At 41.5% G+C, this 13,071-nt stretch overlaps 1 non-coding gene across 1 annotated transcript; it reads left to right on the forward strand.

Moving 5' to 3' along the window:
* The first annotated feature begins 2,422 nt into the window (after window positions 1-2,422).
* Window positions 2,423-2,494, forward strand: Trnaw-cca (transfer RNA tryptophan (anticodon CCA)). The gene has a single exon. It is a non-coding gene; the product is annotated as a tRNA-Trp (tRNA).
* Window positions 2,495-13,071: the final 10,577 nt, after the last annotated feature.

Consider the following 13,071-nt stretch of genomic DNA (forward strand, 5'->3'; position numbering starts at 1 on the left):
AAAGGGCTGGGGTGTGGCTCAGTGGTCAAGTACCTCTAGGTTCAACTCCTGGTACCTCCCTCAAAAACAAAACAATACAAAACAAAAAACCACACCAGAATTTGACCCTGCATAACTGCAGGCCTATCTCACTTCCCTCTAGTCCTGGTAAGCAGAATTCTACCCTTGAAAGGGACACTTTGGCAAGTCACTTGATCTAATAATTATTCATTTGATGACATCATCGTACTACAGTTTAATGGCATGTCCACATCATAGAACACAAAATAGTTTTTGGTTCCATATTTGAGAATAGAGGCCAAGACATTACAAGTGTATCTACAACCTGAGCAGGAGTTTAAAATTAGAGCATCAGTGATCTTTCCCTGGGTGTTGGGCATCCCTTCCAGGAGATTCTGAACTCCTGACTTTGTGGGAGAGGCACTGGCTCTTCTTCAGTGATTTTGCTGTGTGGTGGATGCTGGAGGCCTTCAAAGGGAAGAGCGGGGAGAAGTCTGAGAGTAACCAGCCCAGATATGATTCCAATACACTCCCCCTACTCCCTGCACCCACAAGAGTCCAATTCGCTCTGGGCCATCAAATGCAATGAGGAGATGACTTAGGTCTTTGGTTACCTGGAGATAGAATCAGTAATCACACAGAGGGCTGGGCTGAATCTTTCGGCCCTAAGGACAGAGATAGAGTCCTCTGGACCCTGCTTTTCTAGACTCTCAGCTAATCCTAAATGCCTGCTCTTCTCATACCTGGACAAAAACAACAAAAATTTGCCACCATTCCTTTTTCCCTTTCCTCTCTGCCTGACAGAGGCAACCTGGGAACACACCCAGAAACTCTGAAATCAGGTGGCAGACACCCCTCCACCCTACAAGCTTCACTGAGAACACTGGTTAGCACGTTTCCTCTTTTCCTTCCAAAAAAACTACCATTCCAGATCTTTCCTCCTCTAAAAGGCATAGGGTCCTGTGAGTGTTATATTTGCTGAATTAAGACTGATGCTTCGTGTTCTTGAACAGACCAGAACAGTGCTTCATCTTTCTTATTTAATAGATTGTTTACTTTAGCAGTTGATTTGCTCACTTATTTAATAGGGAAAAGAAAGTACTGTCCAAATGCGGAGAAATTTAGGACTCCCAACAAGGTGGACAATGAGCCCTTTAAAATATTAACATAATATTAACATAATGTTGTAAAAAATTAACATAATGTTGTGTACAATATAATCCCATCTTAAAAACGAATTTGAAGTGACTAGAAGGGGGATGCCAATGTTCCTCTTTCTTGATTTGGGTGCTGGTTATGTGCTGGCACTTGGTGAAAAATTAAACGTAACTTTTCTGTATGTATGCGAGCCATCCATTGGGGTCATCCATATTTGGTATAAGTGGAAGGTAAAAATCTGGAAGAAGAAACAGCAATGGAAATAGTAGCAGAAGACACTCTGGTGGGATTGTCCATGATTTTAATTTTCTTCCCAATACGTTCTGACTTTCCTCAAAGAAATGTTTATATATATACACATATGTATATATATGAAATATATATGTGTATATATGTGGGTGTGTGATCTTTTTAGGGTGGGTACCAATGACTGAATCCAGGGACACTTAACCACTGAGCCACATCCCCAAACCATTTTTATATTTTTTATTTTGAGACAAGTTCTGAGTTGCTGAGAGCCTCGTTAAACTGCTGAGGCTGGCTTTGAACTCACAATCCTCCTGTCTCGGCCTCCCCAGCCTCTGGGATTAGCGGGGTGCACCGCCACACCCGGCATCTTCTTGGTCCCAGCTGTCTGCCAGCTATGAGCGTCGTCTTCTGCTGTCCCAGCGTTTCTTTCCTCCTAAGGGGACAACGGAGGAGGTGGCCCGGGCCGCCGGAAGCCCCGCATCCGGGCCTCTGAACGTCGTCGGGTCTTGGCGGCCTCGCCGCAGGGTCCTTTGACCCGCACGACAGTGGCCGTCGCCATTTTACAAGACGGGAACGCGGCGAGTGACCACTCATGACTGCCCCCGCCCCCAGGCCGCCTCCCTTCTGCCTCAGGCCCGGACGTCGCCCCGCCAAAGCCCCAGCTACTGCGCGTTCCCGGAGTCCCCTGGGCCCGGGGTTCCCTTCGTGCCCAAAGCGTCCCCGAGTTCCTCCCCCGCCCCCGGCGTCCCTTCGCTTGTCACTCGGAGACGCCGAGGAGGCGGAGCCGAATGTCGGCCGCCAGGTGACGGCTTTGCTGCGGCGCCGCAGTTCAGACCCCGCTGCCTCCGAGGTGTCCAGTTTCCATCCCTCGGGAGGCGACGCTCCTGAGCTCCGCTCTTCCTGACCTGGCCCAGGAGTCCGGGAGGCAACGCGCGTTCCATCCCGAACTTTCACAACCCGGGAGCCGAGCCGGCAGAGCGAGGCCTTTAACGACGCTGAGTCCCCAGCTCACTGTGACCTCGTGGCGCAATGGTAGCGCGTCTGACTCCAGATCAGAAGGTTGCGTGTTCAAGTCACGTCGGGGTCAAGGTTGGCTTTTTTTCCTCGCTAAAAGAGCTGCAGAATGGGACGATTGGGGTTAGTGTCATAAAGCACAAATTAGGCTGGGCAAGAACAGTCGTCCCTTCTACGCCACGAAAAGTCTCGCTTCTTTTTCTTTTTGTTTAGAATATAAATACCAGACTGAGAAAGACAGTGTTTCCTTCTGGTCACCGACAGGAGGCGCTGCCACAAGCCGCAGAGAGACTCTTGAGGGAGGGCTAGCTGACCCAGCCCTGCTCCCACGCAGGCCCCGCCCTCATCTTGCAAGGCCACCACCCACTTATCTCCTCCCCCCTAAGCCACTTGGGCCAGTCTTGGAGAAGGTCTAGGCCCCAGAAGTGGACTGTCCACCCTAGTGTTACTGTGTTTATACGTTTCCTCCCTGTTTGCTTTGAACTTCTTTTTTTCTGCTCCACTTGAAGGGACTCTGATCTCTCAGTCAAAGTCCCTCGGGTGGTCATTTCTCTCCCACCTGGATTTTGACCCCATTCTCAGAAGGCCACAGCCGACATGTCTGGATAGTCACTTCAACATTGTTTGTTAGTAGGTTTGTCAGGACCCATGGGTAAGTTGATGTAGAGAAAAAAAGCAAGTTGCATAGACATTTTAAACATAAAAATAAACCATGTATGTTAATACAGATTGAGTATCCTTCATCCAAAATACTTAGGACCAGAAATGTTTCAGATTTCATATTTTTTCTTAATATTTGCATTTACATAACAGTATATCTTGGAGATGGGACCGAAGTCTGAACATGAAAAATCCATTTATTCATATATATCTCACATACAGCCTGAAAATAATTTTATACAGCATTCTTAATCACCTGTGTTTTGATTTCCATCCCTTCTGTGAAATCAGGTGTGAAATTTTCCACTGTGGCAGGCATCAAAAAGTTTTGGGTTAGGGAGTATTTCAGATTTTTGGATTAGGAATGCTCAACCTATACATATAGATAGTACTTAATATGTATTTATATTAAAAATATGGATGAAAATTATACACACCAACTCTAGGATAATGAGGAAGAAGGGATGAAGGCAAATTCTTCCCTTAAAACTACATTATGTGTACATACTTACATCTGTGTGTATGTGTATGTATAACCAAAAATGTTAACATTTATTAAGTTTGGTTAAGAGTTCGTGATGTTTATTCTTATCAAACATAACTTGCAGCTTTAAATTCAGTCCACCTTTATGACCCAACAAATTATAATTGGTCAACAAATTATAATATTCATATAATATATAATATGTATATAATATATGTATTATATAATATATATATAATATATTATATATATATATATATTATATGGTCAACAAATTATAATTTCCCAGATTAGTAGGACCCATAGTATGCTAGCACAGGTGGAGATAAATTTTTACAGAAAGAAATATACCCTCACATTAGGCCTTCCAAGTTTCCCACTACAAATTCCAAAAGTTCATTCACAAGAAGTTTTAAAAGGAAACAAATTAAGAGGGAAGACCTTATAAATGAGGAATAGCAAAAACAGTAGACAACAATATCAGAACTAAGGACTTCAGATATGGCGATATCAGAAACAAAATACTAAAAGGATATATTTCATCCTGGGGAAAAAAAAGGCAGAACAAAAGCTTGACTGCAGAACAATAGACAATAAAATGTCAAGGTGCATTTTTTTAATATTTATTTTTTTAGCTGTAGTTGGACATAATATCTTTATTTATTTATTTATTTTTATGTGGTGCTGAGGATTGAACACAGGGCCTTGCCCATGCTAGGCAAGCACTCTACAGCTAAGCCACAACCCCAGCCCTCAAGGTGCATTTTAAGTAATTAAAAATTTTAGTAATAAAAGATTTAATATTTGGAATTAGAAACAGAACAGGTATATTAAATAGCAGATTAGATACAGCTGAAAAAAGTACTAATTAAATATAATATTGTGGTGGTTCAAAGTAGGTCCACAAATTTTTAATTCTCTTTGCCTTGAATGTGAGTTGTACTTAATGGCTTGTATGCAAGAAGAATCAGAAATTATGGTGTGTGGGCTGGGTTGTAACTCAGTGGTAAAGCGCTTGCTTAGCTCGTGTGAGGCACTTGGGTTTGATCCTCAGCACCACATAAAAATAAATAACTAAAACAAAGGTATTGTGTCCATCTGCAACTAAACATATGTATATAAAATATAAAAATATAAAATATAAAAATATAAAATATATATATATATATAAAACATATATAAAAGAAATTATGATGTCTGATTCGGACACCAGTTCATAAAGAATACTGTTGCTTCCTGCTTGCTTTCTGCCTGGGTTGCTGGCTGACAAGCTATTATAACACTTAAGTCCTACTGGAAGTTCTCTTTATGAGAAGCTAAAGCCCCCAGTCAATGACCACATGAATAAGCCCCTATGAAGCTTTCAGATAATTGCATCTCTAGTCAACAACTTGACTATGCACCAGAGAGACCACGGACCAGAAGCAACCAGATAAACCACACCCACATTTCTGACCCTCAGAAACTGTGTGAATGGCCGGTGTGGTGGTACACACTGTAGTCCCAGCTACTCTGGAGAGTTGAGCCCAGGATTTTGAAAGCAGCCTGGGCAAAATGGTGAGACCCTGTTGAATGGAAGGAAGAGAGGGAGGGAGGGAGGAAGGGAGGAAGGGAGGGAAGAGAAGTCAAGGAAGGAAAGAAGGGAGGAAGGGACCGGGTGAGAATAACAAATATTTGATGATTTACAATATTGTGTTTAGGGGAAGTCATTTGTTACGCAGCAATAGATAACTAATACAAAATATCAGTTCCCTAATTGTTGTTCATACTGTTCTATACATGTCCTTTTAATTATCCCTGTCCATTTTATGGTTCAATTTTTTTTTCCTTATGAACTTACAAACTGTAGAAGTTTTTAAATTCATTCTGTATTAGTTATCTATTGCTACGTAACAAGGAACTATCAAATGGATATGCTTCAGGAAGAAGCAAAATGATCCCAGACAGAAGGTCTGAGATGCAAGAAGAACTGGTAAACAATAACATGGTGACCATAAGGACATAGGTAACAAACCTTAACCACATATGAATAATAATAATAATAATATTAAAAATTTACGTAGTTATAAAATAGAACTGAAATACTGGACAACAATGACTTGCAAATCAAAGTAAACATATTTTGGGAGTAGCACCTTGTAAGGTGGTTATATTATTTGAAAGGAAGAACAGACTATATTGATCTGAGACCCCATTAAGTATGTTAAAATGTAGGGTAATAGGAGGTGGAATACGAGGGGGGTGTAGCTCAGTGGTACAGTGTCCATGCAAAATGCCCTGGGTTCAATCCCCAGAACTGGAAAGAGGGGGGAAAAGAGGGATAGTATTAGTAACTGATTGATTTGCAGACTAAACAATCAGTTAAAGAGATCAAAATCTGAGTAAGGGCTGTGGGTGAGCTCAGGGGTAGAGTGTGTGGATAACATGTGAGAGGCCCTCATTCACTTTCCATTACCAAAAAAGGAAAAAAAAAAAATGAACAAGAAAATGGACAGGGTTGATTAAAAGGACATGTATAGAACTTCATGAACAACAATTAGGGAACAATATTCTTGGAATATTTTATGAAAACTTGATCATACAGTAGATACAAGGTAAATCTCAACATGAATTTCAAAATGTAAGTCAGGCCAGTTTCTCTGATCAAACTAGAAATCAATAGACTGCTGAACTTAGTCTCTTATATTAAGATTAAAAAAAAAAAAAAAACCTTTTTTTTTGTCAGTGCTAAGGATTGAACCCAGGCCCTTGCTCATGCTAGGCAAGCACTCTACCACTAGCTATACCTCAAGCCTCTTGGAGGGGGATAACACTCCTAAATTACTTCATAGATCAGAGACAAAATCAAATACTTAGATACTTGTATTAGTCCCATTTCCAATACTATAACAAATATCGGAGGCTGGATACTTTTAATGGAAAGAAGTGTATTTAGCTCATAGTTTTTTTGTTTGTTTGTTTTTTGTACCCGGGATTGAACTCAGGGGCACTTGACCACTGAGCCACATCCCCAGCCCTATTTTGTATTTTATTTGGAGACAGGGTCTCACTGAGTTGCTTAGTGCCTTGCCATTGCTGAGGCTGCTTTGAACTCGAGATCCTCCTGCCTTGGCCTCCTGAGCCACTGGGATTACAGGCGTGCGCCACTGTGCCTGGATTAGCTCACAGTTTTGGAGGTGGAAAATCCAAATAGCGTGGCATTGGCTCTGACAAGGACACCCCTGGTCCTATCATATCAGAGGAGGGATGTGTGTGAGAGGAAGAGATCACATGGTGACCCAGGAAGTCAGAGGGACAGTCAAGGATCAGTCTTGCTCTTTTTATAATAACCTCTTCAGAACTAACCAAGATCACGGAAGAATTACATCAATTTCTTCCAAGGGCAGCATGCAGTGACCCAGTGACCTTCTACGAGGTCCTACTTCTTAAAAGTTTCACCACCTCTCAATATCACCGCACTGAGGACCTCCCTTCCAACACCTGAACCCTTAAGGGACATGCTCAAGCCATATCCCAATCATAAGACAATAGAAAAACAGCAGGGGTATAGATATTGCAAAGATGGAGATAGAACTACCACTCCTTGCAGATGATATGATCACATCATTGGAAACCCTAAAAGAATCACCTGTAAATTAAAAAAAAAATGAAAAAGAGAAATCAGTCTGAGGTACAAAATTAATGTACAGAATAGTTTTGTGTAAAATTAACCATTAGGAGTATGATAGCGAAAAAGTAGAAATGGGAACAAAATCTTTCATAGGATATTTTTAATGTAGCTTTGAGATTTTTGTCACAGTATGAATGGATACTGTTCTCCTTGAAGATCTGAAAAGATCTTCCAGCGTACACTTGAGCATAGCTTTTTTCTTTTCTTTTTTTTTGAGTGCAGGGGTAGTTGAATAGGGTCTCACCCCATTTCCCAGCTGCTCTTGAACTCCAGAACTGGATCCTCCTGTCTCAACCTCCCAAATAGCTGGGACACCACTAAGTCCAACTGGCATGGATTGTTTTTAAGGGAAAAGTTTTGAACAGACACAAAGTGCATAAGGGATACAGAAAACCTGAATGAGATAGAGAGAGTACGTTTCTAGAACAAAATCTCTGTCATTAGTATCTAAGGGTGTGATGTGTCCACGGGGCTTGTGTAGGAACTGGCCACAGTCAGGAAGGATGAGGCAGAACAGAGAGGGGCTCCACTAAAGGGCCCTGGGTGACTTTACATGTCAGGCATGTGACCTACATCCCTGACCTTGACCTTCATTATGTGACACCTCTCAGGGGTCCTCCCATTTGTGACATCCCCAGATACAGTTCTCCTGCACATTTGACCCAGGGTGTGACCTGCCCACAAGACTCCTCTGTGAACCTGTCAGTGTCACTCTTGCCCTCTCTGTTTTCTGATTTGACCAGTGTGGAGTGCCAATGAGGGCGTGTGTGGAAATAAATGAAGACCACCCAAATGAGAAAAGCATAGAACTTGTTGTTGCAAGCAGTCAGCCTCCAGCACTTGGGTTTGGCAGAAACTTGACAGTGGAGAGAGGATTGGGAAAGCTTTATGGTGGAGTAAGAGATGGTTTTTGATGTTCCCTAATTGGATGCTGTTGACCAGAAGTGGGGCATCCTATTTGATTAGTTAGGGCGAACATATTTGGCTTCCTCTGGGTGGCCCCAAGTTGGGAGCAGGGATATAAATTAGCCGAATGGGCTGGCATAAGCCTGTAATCCCAGTGGCTCGGGAAGCTGAGGCAAGAGGATCACAAGTCCAAAGCCAGTCTTAGCAACTTAACGAGACCCTGTCTCAAAATAAAATATAAAAAGGGTCTGGGATGTGGCTCAGTGGTTGAGTGCCCCTGTGTTCAATCCCTGGTACAAAAAAAAAAAAAAAAAAAAAAAAAAAAGGCAGCTGTTTCTTGTTAACCAATTCCTGGACATTTCAGGTTTGATTGCTACAGGTTGTTGTCATTGCTGTTCTTCCAGGATTGCCACCAGACTTCCTACAAGTCATATGACTTCCTATGAGGCTGACTTTCTGGGCTGGATCCTGGATGAGGGGTTGGTTTCCTAGACTGCTTGCTCCAGACGGTGGATCAGTGTTCTATTTTTATATCTGATCTGTCCGTTCCTATATTTAGTTGTTCAAAGGGAATTCCCCACTGTCTTCCTATAGGGTCTCTGCAAACTGTGGCCATCACAGACTCATGAGTGACTCTCTCCACAGGACTCTCTTGTCTCCAGGTGCTGGTAACTCCTGCCAGCTCTCAGGTCTGCAGACCCCAGTATGGCCAAGCACCCTCCCCTGGCTAGCCCCAGGGCGCTTCACCAGCCTGGACTGTCCCTGAAGGGTGTTCCCTTAAAGGATCTATCCCATGAGGCCATGCACCACAGGATTCCTGCCTTGAAGCACCCAGTAGGACTGTCAAGAGGGACTCATGACCACATGCTCTCATCCTCACCTCCAAAGAGCTGGAATGAGATTGGTCTTCAGAATTAAGAGTGTTCCTATTGGAATCTGCTCCTCCAACGGGCTATAGTCTGGGTGTATGTTGCTAAAGCTGCAAGAGTGAAGCAGAACAAGCCAAGATGCCGAAGCTGCCTCTGATTCCTCCTACCTACATGCCATCGGTATTTGGTGTTCAGCATGGACATCTCTTGACTAGCAGCCTCAGCCCTGCCTCTCAGGAAGGGCACCCTTCCTTGAGGAGTGACTACAGCCCTGGAGGACTTTCCCTGGCCAGACCTGGGTGGAGGGGTCTCCACAACCTCATATACTTGAGCCACTCATGGGAGAGAAAATTCTAGAAGGTAGATGTCAGAATGAAATGGAGCTACCACATGTCCCTGGAAATACACAGAACTGACAGTGGCTGAGAATAGGAACAACAAGTGACCTAGAGGAAATTGGATATCTTCTTTAAATGTCCGAAGCACATTACAAAACTAGAAGGTAGCATTTGTATAAAATAAACAGAATAATACAGACTCCCAAGCACACATAGGACTGAAGAGGAACATGTCTAATGTTAGAGTGGTTATCTCTGGGTGGCAAGATGACATTTTTTGGGGGGGGAGGGGCAGGTCTTTTTGCCTGTGCTTTTTCATTTTTCTGCAAGGGACAATAAAGAATTGTGTGCTAACAATAAAGAATAGTGTCCTGGTTCTAAATTCTAACTACACATATTATTAATTGTGTGATCTTGGACAATATATTTAACTTCTGAATGCCCATTTTCCTCGAATATAAATAGAAATAATAATAGTTCCTCCCTCACAGGGCAAATGAAAGAATTCAGGGAATGAATTATGTAAAGCATTTTGAACAGTGTGAGGCATGTAGTAAACACAGACACTGGTGTTGTGATTATTATTACTCTTCTTAAGTCACTGATATTTCCAAGGCTAAGACACAGCTCATTTGATCAGTCAGTGAAGGAAGAGAGCATACATTCAGAACGTGGATTAAGAGCCAGACTCCGGGGCATATACCTGTAGTCTCTCAGGAGATTGAGGGCAGGAGGATCATTTGAACCTAGGAATTTAAAATCAACCTGGGCAACATTGTGAGACTCCCAACCCCAAAACAAAACTAAACGAAAAACAGCCAACCAAACAAAAATCTCCCTAAAACTTAGATTAAGTGTTCTGCTGTCACCCAGATTTTTTGTCCCTGAGATTTTGTGTTTGGTACTGTGGACAGATTTTTCAGATTGTCACCAAATTCATCCACTGAAGCCATTACAGGCAGCTTTGGTCTTGTCAGGACTTCCTGGGTCTGAGATTTTGACCGCAATTACAAAAAGACAACAAAGGAAAAGAGTTTTACCAGCTTAAAAAAAAATTCAGATTACCAGCAGAGGGCACAAGTGGTAAACCCAGGAAAAAACAGGAGGCCACCTGGAACATCTTTTTTTCTCTAATGGTGCTAGTAAACTTTCTTGCTTGAGTTACACCTAAAAGATTTTTTTAGAAAACTGTGTAGCCATGTGAGCATATAAAATGGTCACCATAATTAAAAATAGTTTCAAGGGCTGGCACATTGCAAGTAGTAACATTTTATTTATTTTTTAAATTTTTAATTTTTTTTCAAAATATTTATTTTTTAGTTTTTCCGCGGACACAACATCTTTGTTTGTATGTGGTGCTGAGGATTGAACCCGGGCTGCACGCATGCCAGGCGAGCGCGCTACCGCTTGAGCCACATCCCCAGCCCTGCAAGTAGTAACATTTTAAAATAAAACGGTTACATCACTCTTTTAAATATATCCAATGAAGTGTAAACACCACAATAATTTGATACTGCCATCCATTTAAAAAATATAAGAAGAAACTCTTCTTTAACAGTCAGAAAATTTGCTTCAAGTCACTTATTTACCACGCTATCATGCTTCTTGCCACAAAAATACAAATACAAACTGGAAATTATAATGTGCTCCTTCCTGAGACCTTCAAAATCAGGGATAGAACTCAGGGGCACTCAACTACTGACATCCCCAGCCCTTTTTATTTTGAGATAGGGTCTTGCTAAGTTGCTTAGGGCCTTCCTAAATTGCTGAGGCTGGCCTTGAACTCGTGATCCTCCTGCCTCAGCCTCCTGAGCTGCTGGGATTATAGATGTGTACCATCACAGCTTGTGTTAGCAATTTTTCTTTGGGATGAATTATTAGTACCGTGTTGATACAAACAGCACAATTATACTGCAAGGTTTTCACATTGTCAAATTGCCCCTTTTCTTTGGTGCTTGAGAAGTCTTTACACCCTGGGTAATATTCTCTAGTGAGATGCCATGTGGTTGAGAAGGTGGCTTTTTTGGTGACAATAAGAGAATGCAAAAGAAACCAAAAAGAAGGCTCAACTGAAGGTTCTTTCTGAGGCAGGGCAGTTTTAACAAGAATTTTGAGGATCCAGGTACATCAGTTTCTTTTAAGAATTATTTTAATGATTCTCGTCACCTGGAGAACCTTCCCATGTTGGAATACATCTACTCCAGTTTGAAAATGCCATCAAAACTTGCTATGGAGAGAATGGAGAATGAAAAAGCTGAGCTAATTATCCACAGCAGAGCAAAGATGGAAAAGGGATGAATAGAAATTTTTTTTTCAAAATTGTTACCAAATAACATCAATATTTTATGGATAGGAATCACAGGGCAATCATCAGGTAATATTTTAGTTTTGAATGTTATATATTATGTTAAACTGTTTATAAGTGTTATACCTGTCTACATGCTATTTGATTGCCTTATTTTGCACACTGGAAGCATTACACCTCTTTAAATTCCATTTTTTAGCAAGCCTTGGAAGTAAAATTTGAATGGGAGGAAAAAATAATATCTGAAAACCATCTAATTGTTTTTTAATTAAAAAATAGGAATGATTTATCATTGAATGTAGCCTGAGTCCTCTGCCTTTTGAAGATCTTACCCAGTGCCTCTTCTTAGATGTTTTGCAATGGGATAATATATATGTTTATTTTATATATATATATATATATATATTTTTTAACTATAATGAAATACCTGAGGCTGGGAACTTAAAAAGAAAAGAAGTCTACAGCTCACAGTTTTGGAAGCTGAAAAATCCAAACAGCGTCTCCCTGGCTATGGTGAGGTCTCTCTTGGTTCCATTATCTCCTGGCAGCCACCATAATGTTAGGAGTATGAATGTAAGGGGAGATCATATGGCCAGACAGGAAGCCAGAGAACCATTCAGGGATCAGGCTCAGGTTTTATAACAACCTGCTTTCTCCTGAAGTAACTCAGGGTCCCACAAAAACTGCCTTAATCCCTTCTGAGGTTAGTGCCCTCAATGACCTCCTACTAGGTCACCTCACTTCTTATATCACCACACTGAGGACCAAACTTCCAATACATGAATCTTTGGGTTACAAACCACATCAAGACCATAGCAATGTGCATTCTAACAGAAGGAACAGGCTGAATTTTTATTTTTATTTTTGAGATAGAGTCTCATTAAAACGAGGGATGAAGCTGCTTCTGGAGATTCAGAGATGGTATTCTTCATCTATGACCTCTCCCATCTTGAAAATATAGAATTTATTCAATCTGAACGTTTTGTTCCTGAGGGCAGCAGGTGCTCACGGTGCATTTATGGGGCATGCAGAGAGCAACTGCACAGAGTTGGGTATTCCTGTCTCTTAAGTATCTGATATTAAATTATGATTTTTTATTTCCTCTCTGCCTCTAGAATCAGGCAGAAGTAATTTCCAGTCACCTCTCTGCCACTTTGCCATTTAGCCTTGGGCAAGTTATTTAACCCTTTGAATCTAAACTACCCCATCTACAGAAAGACAGTAATAATTCCCTGTCAGATATTGTGAGCGTGGAGTTAATGGCTGAGAGCTCTCGGCACAGCCATGGAATAAGGCAAAGTTAATGCTATTACAAAAGGGAAATGCTATTACGTAAAAATGGGTAATGGTATCGTAATATTATGGATGTCATTATTATTAATAATCCTGGAGACAGGATCAAATAGAGCAATGGTGAG

Source organism: Marmota monax, unplaced genomic scaffold, assembly GCF_021218885.2.
Source record: "Marmota monax isolate L192 unplaced genomic scaffold, Marmota_monax_Labrador192_F-V1.1 WCK01_AAM20220418_F8-fsc00397, whole genome shotgun sequence".
Classification (NCBI taxonomy): domain Eukaryota; kingdom Metazoa; phylum Chordata; class Mammalia; order Rodentia; family Sciuridae; genus Marmota; species Marmota monax.